The sequence below is a fragment of the Lolium perenne genome, chromosome 3 (assembly GCF_019359855.2).
Source record: "Lolium perenne isolate Kyuss_39 chromosome 3, Kyuss_2.0, whole genome shotgun sequence".
NCBI lineage: Eukaryota > Viridiplantae > Streptophyta > Magnoliopsida > Poales > Poaceae > Lolium > Lolium perenne.
Genome location: NC_067246.2, coordinates 148,350,378 through 148,372,154, shown reverse-complemented (window position 1 = coordinate 148,372,154; position 21,777 = coordinate 148,350,378). Strand labels below are relative to the sequence as shown.

At 48.6% G+C, this 21,777-nt stretch overlaps 1 protein-coding gene across 1 annotated transcript in view; it reads right to left on the bottom strand.

Moving 5' to 3' along the window:
• Positions 1–9,120, bottom strand: part of LOC127327154 (large ribosomal subunit protein uL23) — a 48,252-nt gene extending 39,132 nt beyond the window's left edge. The window contains exon 1 of the mRNA XM_051353935.1: positions 9,116–9,120. The gene's annotated coding sequence lies outside the window, so the exon portion shown is untranslated. The remainder of the gene's footprint in view (positions 1–9,115) is intronic.
• Between the last annotated feature and the right edge of the window lie 12,657 nt (positions 9,121–21,777).

The window sequence follows — 21,777 nt, the reverse complement described above, 5'->3', positions numbered from 1 at the left end:
TAACCAGAATATGCGTCCAGGAAGGAAAGACGTTCACATCCTGCCGTGGAGTCGATGATTTGGTCGATCCTTGGGAGGGGAAAGTGATCCTTTGGACAATGTTTGTTGAGACACGTAAAGTCGACACACATGCGAAGGACTTTCGTGTTTTTCTTCGGGACCAGCACTGGGTTAGCTACCCACGTGGCCTCTGTATGCAGCTCTTTGATAAAACCAGCTTCTCTGAGTCGATCAATTTCTGACAGCATAGCTTTGCGGTTTGGTTCCGAGAAACGCCGCAAAGGTTGTTTAATTGGTCTCGCTATTGGATCCAAGTTTTGGTGGTGCTCGGCAAATTCCCTGGGTACTCCTGGCATGTCGGCTGGGCACCATGCGAAGATTTTCCAGTGCTCATGGAGGAACTCGCCGAGCGCGCTTTCCTATGCGAGGTCCATGTCTGTTGCAATGGATGTCGTTTTCTCTGGATCTGTAGGGTGAAATTGCACCTCCTTGGAATCTTTGGTAGTGTTAAAGGTTGGCTCCCTAAGAGGCCTCCCTACATCTGGCAACACATCATAATTAGTCGTGAGCCTTGACGCCATGTATTCTGCTTGCATCCCGAAAGTTTCTGACAGTCGATGAAAATCTTTGTCGCATTTATCGGCTAACGCAAAGCTTCCTTTGACTGTAATTGGTCCTTTAGGTCCAGGTAACCTCCACAACAGGTACGTGTAGTGTGGTACCGCCATAAACCTGGCATACGCTGGTCGTCCCAATAAGGCGTGATATTGCGACGGGAAATCCACGACTTCAAACTCCAGCCTTTCTATTCTGTAATTTTCTCGGGTCCCAAACTGAACATCGAGATTGATCTTCCCCAACGGGTAAATTGGCTTCTCTGGCGTGATAGCATGGAAACGTGTGTCAGTTGGTTTCAGATTTGCTAGGGATATGTTCATCTTCCTTAGTGTATCTGCGTACATAAGGTTTAGACTGCTGCCGCCATCTATGAAAACTCGAGATACATCGAACCCTGCAATCACTGCTGGTAAGATAAGTGCTGACTGCCCTGATTGAGGAACTTGCTGCGGATGATCCGCTATTGTGAAGCCAATGTCCTATCCCGACCAATTTAGGTACTCAATCGTTGGTGGAGGCATCTTTTCTGCCATGAACACTTGTCGCGAGATTACTTTCTGAGCTCTATTGGACGGCCTAGCCTTCTGAATCATCTAGACCGCACCGTTGGAATTGGGATCGACATATGGAGGTGGGTGTGGTGCTGCTGCTATTCTGAGCTGGTGCCGATTTTCGTCCATAATTGCGGGAGGAGGTGGCAAGTGGATCTCACTCCTGGGCCCTTGGGGATTTCTATTTGTTGCTTGAGCATTGGCTTGCACCGCAAACCTCAACATTGCTTGAAAATTTCGACAGTCCTTCTGCAGATGTCCTGACTGTCTCTTCCCATTATTGTCGAGATAAAAATGCATCTGACACGGCCCGTTCATCATATCCTCGGGAGACACGAAAGTCTCTGGAACCTTTGTCCACTATTTTGCCTGTTATTTTGGGAGTCATCTCTATTGTCGCCTCGCTGCTCGCTACTCCTTTGATATTCATCTCTATTGCTTCCTCCAGTATTTCCTCGGAAACCAGCCGATATTTGGCCAGGAGCATCATAACTCGAGAACTGCCGAGGAAATCGTCGTCTATTTTGGAAATTTCGACTGCGGTCCTCTTCAGGCGACCTATGATGTTTATTGTGAAAAGCATCCTCTCCATTTGCCCACCTGTTTGCTATCTCCATCAATGCTGATACTGTCCTTGGGTTGGTTCTCCCCAAGTCTTCGACAAAGTCTCCTCGTCGAATTCCTGCTACGAACGCATCTATCGCTCTCTCATCAGATATGTTCTCTGCCGAGTTTTTAATGTGTTCCACCTTTGGATGTACTTTCTCATTGATTCATCATGCTTTTGTCGACACGATCTCAACTCTTCTAGTGATGCGGGTTTTTTGCAGGTGGATCGGAAATTCTTGATGAACACGTCCTCAAAATTGTCCCAGCTGTCGATGGAACCTGGCGAAAGCTTATTTATCCAAGATCGCGCGGCTCCGCTCAGATGTACTTGAATGCTCTGCATGGCTGTTGCTCTGGTTCCTCCTATCAGCTTCACCGTCTCGAGATAATCAACTAGCCAATCCTCGGGATCTTGCAGGCCGTCGAATTTTTTGAAATTATCGGGTAATTTAAACCCTGAAGGAACTCGAGTTTTCCGGACCCTCCTTGTAAAGCACGGCAGCCCACACATATCCTCATCATCTATCTCTGGGGAATGCCGATGTTCCCTTCTATTTTGTCGTGCTCTGTCCACCCGTGCTTGTGTTGCTGTGTCTCTTGCTCCACTTGTTCTCTCGGGACCTGGTGCTGCTGCAGTAGGTCGTGGACTATTTTGCCTTGTTGCTTCTTCGGGAGGTGAATTTACGAACGCCGTTCCCATGGCTCCGACTCCTGCCATGGCCATATTGTACAATTCTTCTCTTGGATCTCCGGGAGGTGGCTTGGATGCGAGGATGAAGGCTTGTGTCACCATATAACCAGCTTCCGGTGTCTTAGGGATAATATTCCCCCTCGTGTCTATCGACATAAAGGACATGTCGAGGTTTTGAACCAGATTTTCTCTGTCAGCCTCAGGTATGTTTTGCAGCCGAGATCTTGCTCTATTTCGAGCTTCTCTGTGACTATCGCCCGAAGTTCCTGAATGTCGGCTTAACTCCGCCCTTCGCCTGCTTGACACGGAAGCTGCCTCCCTTCTTCTATTCAGAGCAGCTGTCTGTTTTTCCAATTCTCTTCCAACGCGGGCGAGTCTATATTGGTACGCTTGCAATTCTTCCGACGTAGCAGTTGTAGTCATTGGTTCTGTACCATCCATAGCTCTTGCGGCTCTATCCCACGCTTCTTGTGGAAGTTGAACCCTTAAACGCGGTGTAGGCCCGACATATTTAGTGCCTAAACCTCGCCTAAGGTCAGCGGGATCGACGTATGGATTTCCCACATCGTCGAAAGCCTCTGATGTTTCCTCCCGATCGCGACTTGGTTCTCCGATGGCATAAATCTAATGATATTTTGGATACTGAACCTTGTTGGGTTTGGTGACACCATCATAGAGATTGGTGAAGACCTCTCCAACAATAGTGGATCTGTCAATGAAGTTGAAGCTGTCGATGCTGCTCGAGTCATCGCTTATATCGGAGTCCGCAGATGACTCGAAAGACATGTCGCTGAAGATCTTGGCGAGTTTTTCACTTGCCATAGTGCTGATGAAGCGTGGCGATGAAATCTCCTCGCTTCGCCTGACTCGATTGACGATGTTGAACTCGAAAAATTGGGATCGACCGCTGATAATCCCGACGAGATCGGAACTTCGAGACGATACGCTCCTTCTTTCTCGACGCGGAAGTGGAACTTTCCGAACGTCATCTCCATGGGCTCCTCCAGATACGCATATGCATCCAAACGGGAGGGCGGGTGAGGAACAAAATCAACTAGACCAGTTGTTGACTGCCAAAACCCACCGGCGGGCAGCGGCCTGTCAACACTAGTAGAGCCGGGAAGAGCCTAGAGCTGCGGCTGGCTGAGACCCCTCCGAGCGACGGCCCGCAATGCTCTTCTGGTCACACGCGGCGATGCGAAGTGCAAGGGCGTGCCACCTGACCTATACCTGGTCAGGAAGGTGATGGGGATGCCTCGCTTAGTTCCTGCATGGCATACACGTAAACATTAAATACGAGCCTCGATCGGCTCTCAGGTTATCCTGTGAATCGGCTCAAAGAGCCGATCCACCCATGATTCGTACGGGGTGCACGAATACTTGGTGATCCTGCTTGATCAAGATATAGCTAATGAGATCTACGACGATTTAGGGTTTTCACCGCATAATCGGATCATCCTACTCCAGGTTGGGCCTCGCGGCCACGCACGGAGCTCATAAGCCGATCCTAAACAAGGCCTAAAAACCAACATGACGTTGATCCTCGGAACATCCTGTTTAGGACTTGCGAACGCCACCCTACGTGCCGCTGGATCCTCCCCCCCTTTGTAAGGCCTAACTATTGCAGATATTAAACTAATCCTTGCAGAACAAGGAGCAATCGTAACGGATCAGATCTACTAGATGATGAACAAGCAGGGTGCCGCCCCCACACCTGAGATAGGCGTGAGGGCGGCTAGACATGCAAGGGTTGCACTACGTAAGCATGTTATACGAAGAACTATGCTAACCCTAACACATCTATGATAACTACGTTGCTCGCCATCAAAGACGCTTCAGTACGAGCAACGCGTGAACAACGTGGAGCTTGTGCTGCCTAGATCGCAAGATGCGATCTAGGCAGCATGTCGCTTACCTGATTGAAACCCTCGAGATGAAGGAGTTGGCGATGCGCCGAGATTGGTTTGTTTTGGGTTGAACGTGAGTTGTTGTTTATTCCATAAACCCTAGATACATATTTATAGTCCAGGGGACTTTCTAACGTGGGAATATCCCACCGTGTGCGATACAAACTCTAAATCTTGATCTAAGATATAATCTACTATAATTAAAGATACACGGGCAAACTAGCCCAAATTCTCCGTGCAAGGCCGCTTCAGAGATCTTCCACGTGTAGTCTCCCAAGCCCATCTCTCTTACGGCCCGCCTATGGATTTGTCCAAAATCTGGTGATAACACATGCCCCCCTGGTTTTGGAAATGACATTTCCAAAATCATTACGCTTCTCTTTCGTCGGGTCATGTCGTGGCAGAGCAAAACCGTCGCAGCAGTTTTCATCATGACAATTTACCTTCCCAACTTCTCTGCACGATTTGACAGTTTTGGCACCACCTCCTCGAAAATCACCACAGCATTAAACTTCCCCGTCCCCTTTATTTTTAACCGCGTCGAGCGGTTTGCTTCTCCATCCTCCTGTTCCGCAGTAGCCTTCGGCAAACAAAAAACCCTTCTCGGCCCGCCATGGATTCCTCTTCCTCCTCCAGCCTGTCCTTCCAGTCCTCCTCCTCCAGCGAGCCCGAGCAGGAGGTCAATCTGATGGCCATCTACGAGGCCCGCGCCCCAGAGTATTGGGACGCGCGGGACTGGGACTTCTCCCTCGAATCGGAAGACGACGAACCCCTCACCGAAGGGGAGGAGGACCTCCAGTTCCTCGTCGACGGGGAGCTGGTACCGGCGGGCGACGACGACCTCTTCCCATGGGAGGCAGTCCTCTCCTCCGACGAGGAGGAAGAAGAGGCGGAGGAGTCGGAAGACGACTCCTCCTCCGCGGGATACCCGCCGGCCAAGCGCTTCCGTGGCTGGGCCTGGTAGGATGACGACGACGATGACGAGGAAGATGAAACCCCTACCGGCGGCTTCATCAGCAGCGACGAGGAGCCCACCGGCAGCAGCGCCGACGGCAGCCACGATGGCGACGACGAGGGCGGCGACGGCCCTTAGATCGGGGAGTAGCATAGGGCTAGTAGTAGTAGTGCATTAGGCATCGGATGATCTTTTGAGAGCCATCGGCTCTTCCTTGTAAAAATCCCTCTTCGAATCAATGAAAATTGTTCTTCCAATGTGATTCTCCATTTGTTCAATATCAAATCCTCCGACTGCCAAAACAGGTCAATGCACCAAGAACCGATAGCAACGTATCGGCTTTTCACCCTCACACGCCCATAAGGCCGAACTTAAATCCCAAATCGGACAGATATCCAAGCAAACACTCCTCGATTCAGACTGCAACTCGATATCTGACCACAACATTCGCAACTCTAAAGTCGATGTCTGTGCAGCGGCTGTTTCAAAAACTTTTTTACTGGCCGATTTCGTGTACCGGCCTCCACATTTTACTATCCATCGATTCTTCACTGATGATCTTGAGATCTGGTAGGCAAAATAGAGTCTTCCGGAACGCCTTTGAATTCTTCCCACCAGACCAACTATTCTTCCTTGAACGCTCATCATTTTGTGAAGAAGGTCGCCACGAAGGTCTAGCCGATGGTATCCCCATTAGCTCCTGAATAGAGCATCCACCAAGCCTGCTGCCCCCCGAGCCTCACCTCTTCTGACTTCGTCGGCTGTCAACTCAAACAAAGCTTAATGACTGTTGGCAACGCATTGGTCCCTGATAAGCTTCAAAAGGACCCTGGGACTGTCGCTGAATCAGCTTGGACGGTGAGACTGGCACTCCTATAACAAAAGCACCATTCTTCAGGGTAACTGTGATGTAGAACCAGCCGATCCCAACCAAATTGGGTCCCTAGGGCCAAGAACTTTCGGGGCGAGCTGCCACTGGCTTCTCAGTTAGAACACAGAATCAGCCGATTCTGACCAGATCGGCTTTTCAGGGCAAAGATCTTTCTAGGGTGAGCCGCCCCCAAGCCTTAATCAAGGCGAGAATACCAGCGAGGATGCACATGTCATTAATCAGCTCCCCTCCACTGAACGCCGATGTTGTAGATGAAACACCAAACTGAAAACCATCCTAGCGAAAACGTGAGCCTTGAGCACATCTTGCGATAGCCAGTAGGTCTTGGTCTTGGTCTTGGTCTGTACTAGAGTCGATGGCCGCGCCTCGGCTTTGTTAAGATTTTTTGTTATTGGCCGATTTTTTCCTATCGGCCCCCAGTATTTTTGTTAAGATTTTTTGTTATTGGCCGATTTTTTCCTATCGGCCCCCAGTATTTTACTGCACACATGTTTACTGCACATGTCCATCTGATTAGGTGCCCCCCGAGCCGAATCTGTCAGGGAACGGCAGATATCGGCTCTGCAACTTGTGCGTCGGCTCCTGATAGGACTAAGGACGAACACAAACAGAACATGTGGTGAGGATAATTTTGGCCGATTGCTGGAATCGGCCTCCATATCCGTTGAAGCGTTGACTGAAGGTTCTGCAATGTCCCTTCATAGATTTTTGGGGCCGATCCCAGGGATCAGCCTCTCCTTGTTTGCTCATTGGTTTAATCTTGCTACTCGGTTAGGCTGGATAAAACCCACCCAACCTCTGACTTGATGCGCCTGCTGTCATCCACCTTGAGTGCATCGTATAATCGTGGAGCACTAAACTCTGTCGGCAAGACGAGCACCATGTTTGTGCCAGCCGATGTTTCATCATCGGCTTTCTTTTGCTTGGGACGCCACTCCATTCTCCGTGGACGACCCTCTTCATCCAGGGCTCGCTGAACCTTTGCAGCCAGATCAGGTCGTGCCTTCCTTAGCGTGTGCAAGTATAACCTTTCGGCTTCCTCCAGGCCGCGCAACCGCTGAACCCTGCGTTTTTGTGAACGGCTGAGTCCGTCAGGGCACCACCTTGGACGGTGGTACCTGTCTTCTCCTTCTTCTAGTCCCTCGTCTTCGGAATCCTCAAGATCTGCCCAACGAGGTGACTCAGCACGTTTGCTCTGTGGCGGGAGAGGCCCTAAGCGCTTGAACACAGACACGTTGACTGCCTCCTTCTTCTTCTTGTTGCATTCTGGGCAATTGCCGATTGTGGGCAATCGGCTCATTCCTGAATCCCAGCAGTGCCTGAAGAAAGGGCAGTCCCAGTGTCTGGCGTTGTCATCCTGCTCCCTTGATGTGTCCGTGGCACGGCGCTCGTGCTCCTCCTCATCGCGATCCTGCCGACGATGTCTTCTGGCTTCTCTAGCCAGACGATCTCCTTCATCATCATAGTTGGACCGTCGGCGTTGGTCATACTGACTCACATATTTGTTGAGGAGGTGATCAGAGAGAGGTCGTTGATATCTTATGTTCTTCACTTCTCCTTCTGTGTCGTAGCGCTTGCCATCATGATGGAGCCGATCGCGTGGAGCGGCCTCCTCTGTGTCCTTGCTATGAGAGCAGCTGCCCTCATCTCCATCTTTGCCAGAGTGGTTCCCAGGTCCTACCATGTTGATGCTGAACGTGGGACCTGGCTGGCAACCCTCAGGGTAGGTGACTTCCACCATGTTAACGGCGGGGAAGGGTTGGGTGTCGACCTTCATGGCGTACTGGTTGAAAATTAGACGCCCCTTCTCTATCGCCGCTTGGATGTGCTGACGCCACACCCCGGTCGTTGGTGGCATGGGAGAGCGAGTTGTGGAATTTGCAGTATGGCTTTCCGTTCAGCTCTTGCGCCGTGGGGAACTTGAGACCTTCAGGAATCGTCAACTGTTTCTCCTTGAGCAGGAGGTCGAAGATTTGTTCAGTCTTGGTCACGTCAAAATCAAATCCCCTGGGCGGCCCTGGTGGCTTTACCCATTTGCAGGACACGGGGTTCCTCCCGAGTCCACTCAGCCACCGCTACTTCTTGGTCTCCCGCAGCACTTCACCTTCCTCTGTATCGACCATGACTATCGCACGCTTGAACTTGTCTTGGTACAGTCCGTGGCGCTGTTCATATGCCGATAGTTTCGAACCATGTGCGCCCGAGGGATAATCTGCTTGGGAGGCCATGTCCTTGAGCCGTGTTGCAAGGCCAGCTACTGCCAACTCGACTGCTTCCTTTTCAGTTATACGAACCGAATAACATCGGTTCCTAAGATTCCTGAAGCGCTGGATGTATTCTGTCACCGTTTCTCCGCGCTTCTGACGTAGTTGTGCTAGATCGGCAATACTAGACTCGGAAGCTCCTGAATGGTATTGCATATGGAACTGTTCTTCCAATTGCTTCCAAGACTGGATGGAGTTTGCTGGCAAAGAGGTGTACCATCCAAAAGCCGATCCCGTGAGGGACTGTGAAAAGAGCCTCACGCGTAGCTGATCCGACACTGAAGCCGGTCCTAGTTGCGCCAAATATCGGCCGACGTGCTCGATGGAGCTGGAGCCATCTGATCCACTGAATTTGGAGAAGTCAGGGAGCCGATATTTAGGTGGCAGCGGGATCATCTCGTACTCGTCGGGGTACGGCTTGGAATAGCCGATTGCCCTTCTTTTCGGCACCATGCCGAACTGGTCTCTCAGTATGGTACTGATCTGATCCGCTGTGCTGGCTGCAGAAGTTGCACTCTGAAGATTCACCGGGGTGGCATACTTAGCCAGCCATGTTTACTTTCCCAGCTCTGAGCCAACTGCAGGAGCTGGGCTCTGGAGTTTCGTCGGGGTGGCGTACTTAGTTAGCCACGTCTGCTTCTCAAGCTCTGTTGCTGACGTTCCTCCTGTTTGCGCCGGAGTCCCTGACGTTGTGGCCTGGTTTGAGAGTGGCCAGTTGCCACAATCTGGCACATACGTGCACGCGTATCCTTGAGGGATCTCCTTAGGCGCCTCAGTCAAGAACTGGTAGTCACTAGGGTCACCACCAATCTTGTAGACGACGAATGCCGGTGTAGCCGGCACTTCAGGTGGTGCTGCCAACGCATATGGCAGCGGTGGACGGGACTGGAGCGGCAACTCTCCTTGATGCATCCCGAGAGCTGGTCCTGACGGCGAGTACTGGTGGCTCATGATCTCCTGGATCACGCGCAGAGCGAGACGCTCCAACACGTTGACCAAGTTTTCAGAGTGGCGGTGTAGTGAGTGAGCCACCAAGTAGTTGATCTCCTGCCGTAGGCCCCTGGTGCGTTCCTCCGACGGGGCAGAGAGATCTATCCCATCGAGTGCACCTTGCGGTGAGAATCCCTTCCATCTGATGCCATGGGAACGGGTTCTCTGAAAAGAGCCGATGAGGTCGGCTTCGAGGGTGACCTTGATCTCGTCATATTTCTTCTTGAGCTCGGCAGGCAGCTCCTCGTAGGTGACTGGCGTGCCGTCCGCCGCCATCTCAGATGTAGATGGCGATGTGGTCGATGTAGACGATTGTCCCACCGGGCGTGCCAGAATGTGTTGACTGCCAAAACCCACCGGCGGGCAGCGGCCTGTCAACACTAGTAGAGCCGGGAAGAGCCTAGAGCTGCGGCTGGCTGAGACCCCTCCGAGCGACGGCCCGCAATGCTCTTACGGTCACACGCGGCGATGCGAAGTGCAGGGCGTGCCACCTGACCTATACCTGGTCAGGAAGGTGATGGGGATGCCTCGCTTAGTTCCTGCATGGCATACACGTAAACATTAAATACGAGCCTCGATCGGCTCTCAGGTTATCCTGTGAATCGGCTCAAAGAGCCGATCCACCCATGATTCGTACGGGGTGCACGAATACTTGGTGATCCTGCTTGATCAAGATATAGCTAATGAGATCTACGACGATTTAGGGTTTTCACCGCATAATCGGATCATCCTACTCCAGGTTGGGCCTCGCGGCCACGCACGGAGCTCATAAGCCGATCCTAAACAAGGCCTAAAAACCAACATGACGTTGATCCTCGGAACATCCTGTTTAGGACTTGCGAACGCCACCCTACGTGCCGCTGGATCCTCCCCCCCTTTGTAAGGCCTAACTATTGCAGATATTAAACTAATCCTTGCAGAACAAGGAGCAATCGTAACGGATCAGATCTACTAGATGATGAACAAGCAGGGTGCCGCCCCCACACCTGAGATAGGCGTGAGGGCGGCTAGACATGCAAGGGTTGCACTACGTAAGCATGTTATACGAAGAACTATGCTAACCCTAACACATCTATGATAACTACGTTGCTCGCCATCAAAGACGCTTCAGTACGAGCAACGCGTGAACAACGTGGAGCTTGTGCTGCCTAGATCGCAAGATGCGATCTAGGCAGCATGTCGCTTACCTGATTGAAACCCTCGAGATGAAGGAGTTGGCGATGCGCCGAGATTGGTTTGTTTTGGGTTGAACGTGAGTTGTTGTTTATTCCATAAACCCTAGATACATATTTATAGTCCAGGGGACTTTCTAACGTGGGAATATCCCACCGTGTGCGATACAAACTCTAAATCTTGATCTAAGATATAATCTACTATGATTAAAGATACACGGGCAAACTAGCCCAAATTCTCCATGCAAGGCCGCTTCAGAGATCTTCCACGTGTAGTCTCCCAAGCCCATCTCTCTTACGGCCCGCCTATGGATTTGTCCAAAATCTGGTGATAACACCAGTTTCGATCTGTTTACCTCTGTCCATCGCGTTTCTTGCAGTTGACGAAGTCGACGATCTTGAACGTGCCATCGAGATCAGATCCTTGACACCTCTATATCCCATAGACGGCGCCAATTAACAAGGGATTAACTTATCAATGCCTACAGATTGTAGAGTAGGGTTTTAGTCGGAAGTAGAGGGCAAGTAGATCTCGAAGGTTTCCGCCGAAAAGTACTCGACGATGTAAAAACTAGGGTTGCGTGAGACAATGAATCGATGCTATCTTTGTCCCTCGACTCCCTGATACGTCCAAAACGTATCTACTTTCCCGAACACTTTTGCTATTGTTTTGCCTCTAATTTGTGTATTTTGGATGCAACTAACACGGACTAACGCTGTTTTCAGCAGAACTGTTCTGGTGTCTCGTTTTTGTGCAGAAATCCAACTTTCAGGAAAATCCTCGGAATTTATGCGAAAGGTCCTATTTTTTCAGAAGACTCACGGAGCCAGAAGGGCAAGTCAGGTGGAGGCCCGAGGGCCCCACACCCTAGGGCGGCGCGACCCAGGAGGGGGGCGCGCGGCCCTAGCGTGTGGCCCCCTCAGCCGGCCTCCGATGCCCTCCTCTGGACTACTTAAAGGGTTCGATCTAAAAATCGCGACCAAGAAGTCGAAGTCGCCAGAAACCCTCCAGAACGCTGCCACATCGCGAAACTCCGTCTCGGGAGCCAGAAGTCTCCGTTCTGGCACTCCGCCGGGACGGGGAATTGGAGGAGATCATCGCCATCATCACCACCGACGCCTCTCCATCAACCAGCCATGTTTCCCCCATTCATGTGTGAGTAATTCCCCCGCTGTAGGCTGAAGGGGATGGTAGGGATTGGATGAGATTGGTCATGTAATAGCATAAGATTGTTAGGGCATAGTGCCTAGTGTCCGTAATTGGTACTTTGATGATATTGTTGCAACTTGTTATGCTTAATGCTTGTCACTAGGGTCCGAGTGCCATGATCTCAGATCTGAACATGTTATTGTTTCATCATGATATTCATTGTTTTATGATCTTACCTGCAAGTTGTATACACATGTCGCTGTCCGGAACCAATGGCCCCGAAGTGACAGAAATCGGGACAACCGGAGGGGATGGTAGTGATGTGAGGATCACATGTGTTCACCGTTCACGGAGTGTTAATGCTTTGCTCCGGTACTCTATTAAAAGGAGTACCTTAATATCCAGTAGATTCCCTTGAGGCCCGGCTGCCACCGGCTGGTAGGACAAAAGATGTTGTGCAAGTTTCTCATTGCGAGCACGTACGACTATATATGGAACACATGCCTATTGATTGCTTTGTACTTGGGCACCGTTTTATTATTATCTGCAAATGCACTGCTATGATTGTTACATGAGTTTCTCTCATCCATGCAACGCCCGTTATCTGTCCCCGTGCCTACAGTATTTTAATCCTGCTGTTTACTATGATCACTACTGCTGTCTCTGTTACTCTGCTGCTGTTATTTCACTACTGCTACTGCTATAAAACTGTTACTACTGATAAACTCTTGCGAGCAAGTCTGTTTCCAGGTGCAGCTGAATTGACAACTCCGCTGTTAAGGCTTTCAAGTATTCTTTGTCTCCCCTTGTGTCGAATCAATAAATTGGGATTTACTTCCCGCGAAGACTGCTGCGATCCCTTATACTTGTGGGTTATCAAGACTGTTTTCTGGCGCCGTTGCCGGGGACCATAGCTTTATTTGGAAGTTCACTTGGATTGATATTGTTCGCTGCAAATTCTCCATCATGGGTAAAACTCGCGATCCTAAAGTCGCCATATTACCATCCACTACAAGAAAAGGTACAACTCTGAGTACCTCTGCTACACTTGATTCACCATCTGTGATAAGTCAACTTGTTTCACCGCCGCAAGCTTCACTTGCTGGTACTTCTGCTGAATCTGAAAACTCTCATAATATTGATAATGTTTCTGCTGTGCTTGATGATAGTGGTTCATTGGGATCCTTTCTAGATGCTACAATTGCTAGGTCTAGACAAATTGAAAATGCTGAAACTCCTAATGAAAATGCTACTACACCTGTTAATTCACCCGAACTTGATTATTCTAGTGATGATCCTGATGAGGATTATGTGGAGCTTAATGATGATTTTATTAATAGATGCAATGCTACTGCTGATGCAAGAAAAATTAAAAAGTTTCTCACACAATATACTGTTAGACATAAGTTATCTCCTGATCCTAAATTTGCCACATCTCCTATATGCATTAAGGATAAATATTATGATTTTTCTCTTGATCTATCTCATATAGCTATTGTAGAGAAAGCACCCTTTTGTGGTACTGAAAAAGAAAGTGTTGTAGAACACCTGATTGAACTTTCTTCTATGAGTAGCTTGTTTTCTGATGATGTCAAGATGCGTACTTACTTTGTCGCTAAATTTTTTCCTTTCTCATTAAAGGATGATGCTAAAACTTGGTATAATAATTTGCCTCCTGGTTCTATTAAAAGTCCAACTGATTTGCGTGATGTTTTCTTTCGGAAATACTTACCTGCTAGTGCTCAACATGCTGCTTTACAGAAAATTTATAGCTTTGACCAGGAAGATGGAGAGAAATTGCCAGAAGCTTGGGCAAGATTTTGCTCACTTATCAGAGCTCGACCTGGACATGATTTGGAAAAGCATGATTTACTTGATATATTTTATAGTGGACTAACCGTTGAGTCTATAGCATATTTGGATAGTTGTGCTGGTTGTGTTTTCAGGAAAAGAACTCCAGACGAAACTGAAGAATTATTGGCTAAAATAGGTCGTAATCATGATGATTGGAATACACCTGAACCAACTCCAACGCCAATATTGAAGAAGAGGGGTTTAATTAAATTGAATGATGAAGATATGAGGGAAGCCAAGAAGTCTCTCAAGGAGAAAGGTATTAAATCCAAAGATGTGAAGAATCTACCTCCCATAGAAGATATATGTGAGATAATTCCCCCTTCATCCATGATTGAGGTAAACTCCCTTCAACGCTTTACTAGGGAAGATATTCCGTATTCAAAACCTCCTGCTCAATGCTTAGATGAGTTTGATAATTATATTGTTAAGCAAGAAAATTTTAATATGAGAGTAGAGAATCATCTAATGGAAAATTCTCAAGCTATTAGTAATTTGCATGATATTGTGGAGAGAACCTCCAATGATGTTAAGATGCTTGTTAAACATTTTCAAATGGTTCAAACTCAAATTGATCAACTCACTAAAGAGTAAAGTGACCTGTTAAAAAATAATTCTAAAGAGAAACATGCTTATGAAGTAACAACTAGAGGTGGTGTCTCTACCCAGGATCCTCTATATCCTGAAGGGCATCCCAAAAGAATTGAACAAGATTCTCAACGAATTGAACCTAGTGCTCCTTCTAAGAAAAAGAAGAAGAAACATAAAAAGGTTGTAGAATCCTCTGAACCTGTTAATGATCCTAATAGTATTTCTATTTCTGATGCTGAAACTGAAAGTGGTAATGAACATGATAATGGTAATGATAATGATAAGAATGATGCTTCTGATAAAGAAGAGGTTGAAGATGAACCTGACAAGCATGATAAAAATAAAAAGTATACTAAAGAAGATTTTATTGCTAAGAAACATGGTAATGAAAGGGAACCTCGGGTGCAAAAGCAAATGCCTTTTCCTGCTAAGAAACTAAAATCAAAGGAAGAAGAACACTATAATAAATTTTGTGATTGGATGAAACCTTTATTCTTGCAAACCCCTTTGACTGATGCTATTAAATTGCCTCCTTATTCAAAGTATATGAAAGATATTGTTACTAACAAAAGGAAAATCCCCAACGAGGAGATTTCCACTATGCTTGCTAATTACTCTTTCAATGGCAAAGTTCCAAAGAAGTTGGGCGACCCAGGTATACCTACTATTCCTTGTTCTATTAAGAATAATTATGTTAAAACTGCTCTATGTGACTTGGGAGCCGGTGTTAGTGTTATGCCTTTTTCTCTTTATAAGAGACTTTATTTAGATAAGTTGATACCTACTGATACATCTTTGCAAATGGCTGATAAATCTACTGCTATTCCTGTTGATATATGTGAGGATGTTCCGGTTCAAGTTACTAATAACTGCTTGATATTAACTGATTTTGTTGTGTTGGAAATGCGTGAAGATGATAATATGTCTATTATTCTTGGGAGACCTTTTCTTAACACCGCAGGGGCTGTTATTGATTGCAATAAAGGAAAGGTTACTTTCAATGTTGATGATAAGGAGCATACCGTCTATTTCCCCAAGAGGATTGATAAAGTATGTGGAGTTAATACTATTTCTAATGTGAGAACTATCAAAATTGGAACTGTTGATTGTCCTATATATGAGCCTAAAGAAGGATATCAAAGTCTTATGATTGGATCCATATCAATACAATTCAAGGTAACATGATTGATTTGAGGTTTATTTCTTGTTATGCCATGTAAAATTTATTTGGTGGCAAGACTTGATCAACCTTGTTAACAAATACCTTTTATATGCATAGAGGAGGTAAGCAACATCTCTTTCTTCCTCCACTTGTTCTACTTGCTGTAGCACTTTTGTTTTGCAAAGTTCCTTAGCTAATTAGAGATTTCAAAAAATTTCCTGTCCAGTAATAATAAACTTAATACCCAGAAATGTGCATTTTTCAAAGTTTTCAAAAATTCACAAAAATTATACCGTTGGTCCTATTTTTCGAAAATGCACCCGGGAGCACCTGGGGATGATCAGTGGGGCACCCCAGGGTGGCACCCCACAGGCCGGCGCGGCCAGCAAGGGGGGCGCGCCACCCTGGTGTGTGGGTCCCCCTTTGCCCCACTTTAGCATCTCTTCCTCCCAGACTCTTCTCTCTCCCGAAAAAATCGACACCAACTTTCTCTCACTCGCGTTTTTGCTCAAGAGCTCAGGATTTTTCGATCTCTTTGCTCAGCCCAGATTTCTGTCTGAAATTTGGCACATTTGCTCTCCGGTATGTGACTCCTCCGATTATCCAAGTAGAATTTTGTTTGGTTGAGTATATCTTGAATATTTTGCTGCTGTAGGTAACATGTTTAGTGAGCTTGCATGCTTGTTCTAAGTTGTATAAACTAGTTTGGATGCATGATTAGTACTCTAGCAAGTTCCTATAGTAGTCCCCCTTGATTATATGTCACCAAATCAAATTTTATATTGTTTGTTGAAAAATTTCAGAAAATGAAGATGGATAATTTCAACTTTGGAGAAGTGTTTGAGAGAGATACAACCAGCACCGGAAGGCCCTCTAGGACCGCCACCCGATTTAGGCGATCCTATAATGAGGATGTCATCGCGCCAAGCTTCGAGCCCGAAGAAGACAATGGAGTTCCTAATGCTTCATCTTTCCCATGTTATGATTTTTTTAGTAATGCAGGGTTGTTGGATGATTTCTTTACCCTCGTCAACAGGGCAGGCTTAGCCGCCTACGTGGGAGATGAAAGGGAGCAATACTACATGCTCACCAAAATCTTCATCGAGAGCTTCAAGTTCCACAACAAGCACTATGGCCCGATAGTTGCATTCAAGATTTACGGTGATGCTATTACTATGACATTGGAAGACTTTTGTGTTGCATTGGGTATTGCCCCTGTAGGTACAGCAAGGAAGATTGAGGACAACCCCAGGGTCTTGTTGGAGCTCTACCGAGGGATCACTAATGATGATTGTCGGACCATTCAGCGTGGCAAGATAAGAAACATCCAACTCCCCGCCATTAAGTATTTTGCCTATTACATTGCTACTAGCATTCTTGGTAGGGAGAACACTAGCAATATTTCTAGCTACCATCTTGCTTTCTTAATTGCTGCACTTACTGGAGAGACACCTTATCATCTAGGTTCTTTTATTGCTCGCCGCTTGTCTAACAGGGGGCCTATTTTTGGAGGAACTATTGCATTGCGCATTTTAACACATTTAGAAATTCCTCTTGATTCTAATGATGTGCCATTAACTCCTAAGAGGCTTGATATCGCTGCTATGAAGAGCCATCATTTTGTTACCGCTGATTCCACTCCAGATAATTTGGTCTATAGAATGTTGTTTGCTGACGGGGATGAGAAGGAAATTCCTTTGCCCCAGCTAGATTTGTTTAGTATTGACATGAAACCATGGTCGCGCTCTAAGGAGGAGGTAGAGGAGAAACTGAAGATACAAGGCTTCCACTGACTACACCGAGGACGCCGAGCCCTCCTACGACTACACCGTCACGTATCCGGGTGCTTCCTCTAGCACATACCCGGAATATGATCCATCTTCGTCGTACTACGGAGATGCTACTTCCTGGACACCATGGGATTGAACTCCACTTAGGCCAAAAGCCTAAGCTTGGGGGGTAGTATACCGGCATCACTCATTATTTGCATATTATGGTTGCTGGATACTTGTATATACTTGTTTAGTTTGTTTGAGTGGTTTTCTAATGAGAGGGAGATGATATTTGGGGAAGTGCTGCCCGAAACAGATTCTGAACTGTTACCAAAAAAATTCTCAAAAATATCCAGAACGATATTTTGCGAAGCCAATTTTTGTGCATGTTCCCCAGATTGTTATCTAACTTTCATTAGTTGAACACTTTTCGATTTGAGCGGTGGAAGAATTTCTTAAAAATCGAGTACTGTACTGCTGTCAAGTTTGACGAATTTCTGCTGTGTTGGGGGGATGACCCCCGGTATGCCAAAGGCATGCCAAACCGGATGGTTTGGGCCATCAAGATACCAGTTTAATATTTATACCGGAGCACAAAGATAAGAGTTTGGCTAAGTAAAGCTAAGCCGGTATCCCCAAGAGGGGTATACCGGAACCGGATAAAGAAGATACCGGGCTACCGGAAAGAAGAGCAGGTCAGCAAGACTGGTCAAAGATTCTCTTCACAGCTAGAAGACAAGGATGAGCTAAGCAAAGTGACTTTAATCGGAGCCCTAGCGCCAAAGATAGGGGTGACGCTCAAAGAAGCCGGAGGACGTCAGCGTCCCTGATTAAAGAAGACCCCGGCATCATCCATGATTAAAGTAGCTTTGTAAAGTAGTTTGTCCAGTCAAAGATGCCATTAGGGTTTCTTGTTCTGTAAGCCACCCTCTCCCCTATATAAGGAGAGGGGGCACCGTCCTTCATGGACACGCTCATGTACGCCCCGAAACCTGTAACCATGTTGAGATCAATGAAGCTAGCGATCTAGAGCAGAGTTCTTCCTCTTGTCTTTCTTCTTGCATACCTGCCTTTGGTTGTGTTCTTGAGGAAAGCATCCGGAAGTTCATCCCATCTAGTCGCAAACCCTCCCCCGAATCCTCTTGCGCCCATTCGGCTCCAACTTAAGCCATCCCATGGCATCTGCTCGTTCGCCACGAAGACAGTTGGCGCCCACCGTGGGGCGTGAAGTGGCGCTTGCTGGAGTTCACATTCGGGCGGGCATCCTCGACGTCGCCGACCAGCGTACGGTGTCCGCGCTGGTGCAGCGCACCTACGCCATGGACTTCATCAACGACAACATGGGCTGCTTCGCCAACGGCGGCATCTTCCCCAAGAACGGCCGCATCATCGAGTTCGGCAGCCACCGCGTCTACTTCGGCACCGTCCCCGTGCGCCAGCGCCCCTCGCCGGTGCTGGTAGCGCCGGATCCGCCAAGATGGCTCCATGCTGGCCGCGCTCCTGGCAGCGTGGAGGTGATGATGGCAGGCGCGGTCGACACCGGCAAAGAAGCTATGGAAGAAGGTGTTGGGCGTGCGGTTTCGACCCGTGCGGCCAAGCCACCGCTGGAACGCGGCGCAGGCGCTGCGGGAGCATCATCCGCACCACCGGAAACACCGCTCCAAGCGGCGATGAACGTCCTCGGCACCCCCATCACGCAGAACATCGACCCGGCAGCGGCTCAGGCGGAGCTGGAGGCGCAGCGCCAGAAGATACTCGAGAGCGGCAAGGACGTCTTCAGGGCGCAGCGCGAGCTGAACCTAACCGTACGTGAGTATAACGCTGCCCCTGGCTTTGCTTCTGTTAGCGCTCATGCTGCTAGGATACCGGAAAACCGGCTTAAGGCTCGCAATCTAGATCAGGATTTGCGTAAATAAATTCATGCCGGCAAAAGCACTTCTGCATTTGTGAGCATAGTAGAAAAGCCTAAGTACAGTAGCCTGGATAAAACAATAAAAGCTGCCAAAGCTGCTATGCAACTGTGTGAATCGCTTTTCGGGGATGCTCTGGCAAAACAACAAGAGCGTGTCCGGGAACTTCTTGAAACTATCGAGCAGCAAAACGCTGAGCAGCTTGATAAGCTAAACAAGGCTGTGGCTTCAAAATCCGCGCGTTCGACAAGGAATGCCTGTAGAAAGTCCCATGGGCAGGCTTCGTCCCCCCATCCGGACAGAAGAAGAGAAAAAGAAATGAATGCGAAGCAGATGACTGTGTACGACCCGGTTCTTGCCGGAAAACAACAAGCCGGGCAATATGATGCCGGTAGAAAAAGCCAAGGGGCAAACAGAGGTTATGCCAAAGAAGGCTATGCCGGAAACAATCATGCCGGTAGACAAGAGACCGGGCAAAATTATCGAGCTGCAAGGGCGGCATATGATGAGGAGGAAATGGATCCCCCAAGGTACCGGTAGGCAAAGGCCGCGGTACCGGAACGTTATGATGAGGCTGATTCTACAAGACCGGCAGCATACCGGAACCCGTTGGGAGAACGCTTAGGAGAAAGATACCTGCCAGAACGGGATGCGAGGCACCGTCTGGATAGAGTATACTTGTCAGAAATGATCGAGGAAGAAGGTCCTCCGGGCCCAAAGTGTTTTGGTCCAAGGATCATGAAAAGCCACCAGTCCGCAACTTTGTGTTGCCCCGTGACACAAAAACATACGATGGCACCACGAAGCCGGAGGATTGGCTCGCGGATTACGTGACCGCGGTATACGTCGCAGGCGGCGGAGGAAGCGTAGCAGGAGGAGGAAACCGGCGTTGGGCCGTGAGAATCATACCATCATTCTTGGTAGGACCGGCAAGAATTTGGCTGAACAACTTGCCGGCAGGAAGTATAAATGGTTGGTTAGACTTTGAGGAAGCTTTTGTGAGCAACTTCAGCAGCACCTACCGGAGGCCAAACAGGCCGCAGCAGCTCGCTCTGTGCATACAGCGCCAGAATGAAACAGACCGGGACTACCTGGCTTGGTGGAACACCACAAGGAACTCCTGTGAAGGGGTGATAGAGGCGCAAGCCATTGCTTGGTTTAGCAGTGGGTGCAGAAGAGGTTCGCTGTTGTGGCAAAAGCTGCAACGGAACATGCCGACAACGTTGGCAGAAATGATACGTGTGGCGGATAGCTATGCGTTGGGAGACCCAACGCAGCCGGCGGTGCAACTTGAGCCGGAACAGTCAAACCCGCCTCAGCAGCGCCAAGAGCAACACCGGGATAACCGGAACAACAAAAGAAGGGAAGATTTTCCGGATCGAAGGTACGGTCCGCAGCAAGTTGCTGCTGTACAAGAAAACTCTGAGGCCAGCGGCAGTCAGAGGCAGAGAACCGGATCGCAGCCATGGGCGGGTCCAAAGAAACAGTGGGTCGAAAAGAAACCCTGGGGCCAGAAAAAGAACTGGCAAGAACCCGCGAAGTACACCATGGAAGCTGCCATGGACCAACCTTGCCGGTGGCACACACCGAATCCGGCACACCCATCAAACCATCTGACGAAGGATTGTACCTGGACCAAGTACCTGATGCAAAAGGGAACGGTGAAAGATGCGCAGCCACCGCAAGACATGCCGCGGCAACAACAGCTACCACCACCACCACCGCTTACCGGGGCAAACGCCTTACCGGTACAGCCAAACCGGCAGCAATACCAGCAAGTTAACCAGGTGGGAGAAGGCAATGGCCAACCGCCTCCACCGGCACCTTTGGGCCGGAATGTTTACCATGACCCAGATATGTGCTGTGTTGTGTTCGTAACTGAGCCAACCGACAGACAGAGCCTGCATCGCCGTTCTATGGAAGTGAACGCGGTGATGCCGGCAGTGCCAAAATACATGCTGTGGTCTGATCAAGAGATCTCGTGGTCGTTCAAGGATCACCCCAAGATCATGCCTAACCCGGGTGGCTATGCTCTTGTCTTGGACCCAATCATGCAAGGGCCAAACGCTCGAGTCAAGTTCAGCAAGGTGCTGATAGACAATGGGAGCAGCATAAACATCATGTACCGGAACACCATGAACATGCTGGGCATAACAGAAAACATGCTACAGCCAACTCGTACGACTTTGCATGGAATCGTTCCGGGTCTGTCCTGTGCACCGGTTGGAAAAGTCCAGGTGGATGTGTCGTTTGGAGGACGTGACAACTGCCGGGTTGAAAACCTTGAGTTTGAGGTGGTGGACTTAGATAGTCCTTATCATGCATTGCTGGGGAGACCGGCGTTGGCTGCTGATACGCGTACAGCACGCGTCCGTTGGGAACCCCAAGAGGAAGGTGTGATGCGTACAGCGGCAAGTTTTCCCTCAGTATGAAACCAAGGTTTATCGAACCAGTAGGAGCCAAGAAGCACGTTGAAGGTTGATGGCGGCGAGATGTAGTGCGGCGCAACACCAGGGATTCCGGCGCCAACGTGGAACCTGCACAACACAAACAAAGTACTTTGCCCCAACGAAATAGCGAGGTTGTCAATCTCACCGGCTTGCTGTAACAAAGGATTAGATGTATAGTGTGGATGATGATTGTTTGCAGAAAACAAGAGAACAAGATTGCAAGAGATTGTATTTCAAGA